Source organism: Trichechus manatus, unplaced genomic scaffold (genome assembly GCF_000243295.1).
Source record: "Trichechus manatus latirostris isolate Lorelei unplaced genomic scaffold, TriManLat1.0 scaffold00001, whole genome shotgun sequence".
Taxonomy (NCBI): domain Eukaryota; kingdom Metazoa; phylum Chordata; class Mammalia; order Sirenia; family Trichechidae; genus Trichechus; species Trichechus manatus.
In genome coordinates this window covers 21,785,184-21,787,985 of record NW_004443937.1, presented here as the reverse complement: position 1 = coordinate 21,787,985, position 2,802 = coordinate 21,785,184, and positions in this window count along the sequence as shown.

Here is a 2,802-nt window from a genome sequence, read left to right as displayed (position 1 = left end):
GGGGCCGCCGTCTGGACGCTTAAAGGGCCAGGCCGCCCTGCGTGCCGGCGGGGGGCGCGGACACGCGTGGCATGCACCGTCCCAGTGCAGTCCGCCTTGCTTCGGTTCCTGAGGCCCCCAGCCAATACCCCACTGCTCACGTCCGGGAGGCTGGACCCCGGCCTCACCCTTCCGCGCAGATCCCCTTCTCCTGCCGGGAAGTTCGTCCGGGAGTCTAACCTTGATACCCTCCAGCTGCTCCACGGAGGCGGGCCGGGTTAGGAGGCGGCCCTGAAATCAGGAAGCTGGGCACACCCGCCCCCCAACCCGCTGCAGAAAAGACTTCCACTTGTTCCTCTGACCCATGCTGAGAGACTGAAGTCCGCACTCCATCCTCGTTCACCACCACTATCCCCACCCATCCCAGCCCTGCAGCCTGGGACCTGGGGGTGAGTCTGGGGTCCCCAGCTAGCTCCCCACCCCAGGACTCAGGGCTCATTCTATTCAGTGCCTCCAGGACTTGGCTGCGGTGGACTCATACCTAGCCGGTGGTCTCCAAGCTGGCGATACAGGACTCCGGACTACAGCTGCAGTGATCAGATCCTAAGGTGACTGTCCCTGGGCCAGGAAACAGCCCAAAGGAGTGGGGGCCAGAGGCCCAGGCCCCATTGTGTCCGCCTAGCCTTGTGACCTGACCACTGCTGAGTGGCCTCCCCGCTAAGCCTCTGCTGGGGAGATGCCACCAGGCCTGCGGAATGCTGCTCTGGCATGGACGCCCGTGGGGGCAGGGGGCTGGCTGTGCTGGCAGGAGGCTGCATAGGAACGCTGCCAGGCTGAGCCAGCAGCAGGGTGGGGACCATGAGGCTCTGAACCTGCTAGGGCCCAGGTGGTGGCTGGGCCACCATTGAGGGGGGGCGAGGGGGGGGCTCTGTGGGCCTCTCATGTGGCCCATGTCTATTCAGATGCCTTTCTGCCTCCAAGTCCCCACGACCCATCCCACCCCATGCTGGCTCCTGCCCCATCCCGGCAATACAATACAGAACCTTCCATCCCTCCCTACGCACGTGCAAACTTACTCACAAGGCCATGCCCAGCTGTACCACTGTCCCCTGAGTATGCTGCCTCACTCATGAGTGAGCAGGAACTCAGGCCTGCTGGGGTGACTCGGTTCTGGGTGCCAGGGGAGAAAATGGAGCAGAAGCCGGGTCCCTAGCTAGGCACCATGGTGGAGCCTGCTGGTCTGATTGGACAGATTTCAAGGGTCTCTCCGAGGCTCCAGAGGCCAAGGAGGGGAGACCCCCAAGATGGGGCCATCCCAGAACTAGGGAGAACATGTCTCAGGGACAGAGATGGGGGTGAACAAAGAGTGCCAAGAGGAAGACAGAACGCACATAGCCAAATACAGGAGAAAGACCCTGGTGGACAAAGAGATGGGAACAGAGAAGGGGCACAGACAGACACATGGCAAGGCCCAAATGAGGAGCTGGGCCAGCTAGGGAGCTCCTGGTGGCCACTGCAGGCGATTTTGCACCTGTGAGGCCATGTGGGTGCACAAGCAGCCGGCTCAGCTCCCAGAGACCACGGGCTGAGGCCAGGCCACAGCAGACCTGTCCTCTGCCTCTTCCTCTCTCCCAGTTCACTTCCTTATCTGACTGCATCAGCCTGGGTGGTGCGAAGGGAGGGACTATGTACCCACTGGTCAGAAAAGGACACTGAGGCTCAGAGAGGAACAGGTCACAGAGCTGGGCACCAGTGTCAGGAGCCCAGGAATGGACAGGCTGAGAGAGAGCTGCCTCCCCCATGGGCTGGGAGGAGCCTGGCAGGGAAAGGGCTGCACAGGACACTCCCAAGCCACTTCCCAGCCAAGGCTTGGCAGAGGGTGTGGCCAGCATGACCAAGGTAGGGCTGCTGGCCCTTTGGCATTGGCCTTAGCTGCAACAGCCAAGCCAAAGGAGGGGCTAGAGCCTGGGTGAGACAGAGGGGGAGTGTCTCAGCCTCCCTGAAGACCCCAGCTACTCCCCTCTTGCATCTCTGCCCTGTATCCCATCTGCTGGGGGAGCCCTGGGCTCTGTGAGAGGCTGTTGGCACCCGGGTCACTAGACCTGGCAGGGAGGAACTTTGAAGAGCTCAGTCTGGTGGGCCAAATGAGGCTGCTCAGAGTGGAGGCCTGTAAGTTGAATCAGCATTAAAAGCAAAGAGGAAGAGGGAGGGCACTCCAGGCCAAGAGAACAGCACCTGCAAAGGCCAGGAAGCAGGAAAGGTTGGCACCTGCAGGCAACTGGAGGCGATTTGGTGTTGTGGAGTCAAGATTCTTTTCTGGTGGGAGTGGCTGGACAGAAATAAGCGGAATTGTTCTTTTGGCCTTGGAAGTGAGCTGGTAAGAAGTCTCCTCCCCCGCAGCCTGGGTGCTGGTCCTCAAGCTTCATGTCAGCCTGGGCCAACATGGAAACTGAAACCCAGGAAGAGAGGGACATTCCTTGGGAGCTTCACCTCAAAGGGGAGGTCAGGGCAGACTTCCTGGAGGGGGTAAGGTGGGTCTGGGTCTTGGGGGATTGGGGAGGAGGATCTCAGGTATCCATGTGAGCACCTGCCCTGGCTGGAGTTTGTGGAGACGGCTCACTTGGCAGAGCCGAGCTCTCTGATCCTCCAGGCATTTGGGGCCGGGTGCTGGGAAGGTCAGCAAAGCCACGCCCCTGCCTCTATAGGCCAGCGCCAGGGTTTCCTTGCAACCTCCCAAAGTATCTAGCCCTGTTTCTCCCCCATGACAGAGAGGTGGCGCAGACCCAGACTGTGCAGGGGGGAGTCCCCAGGCTTGGTTGGGAA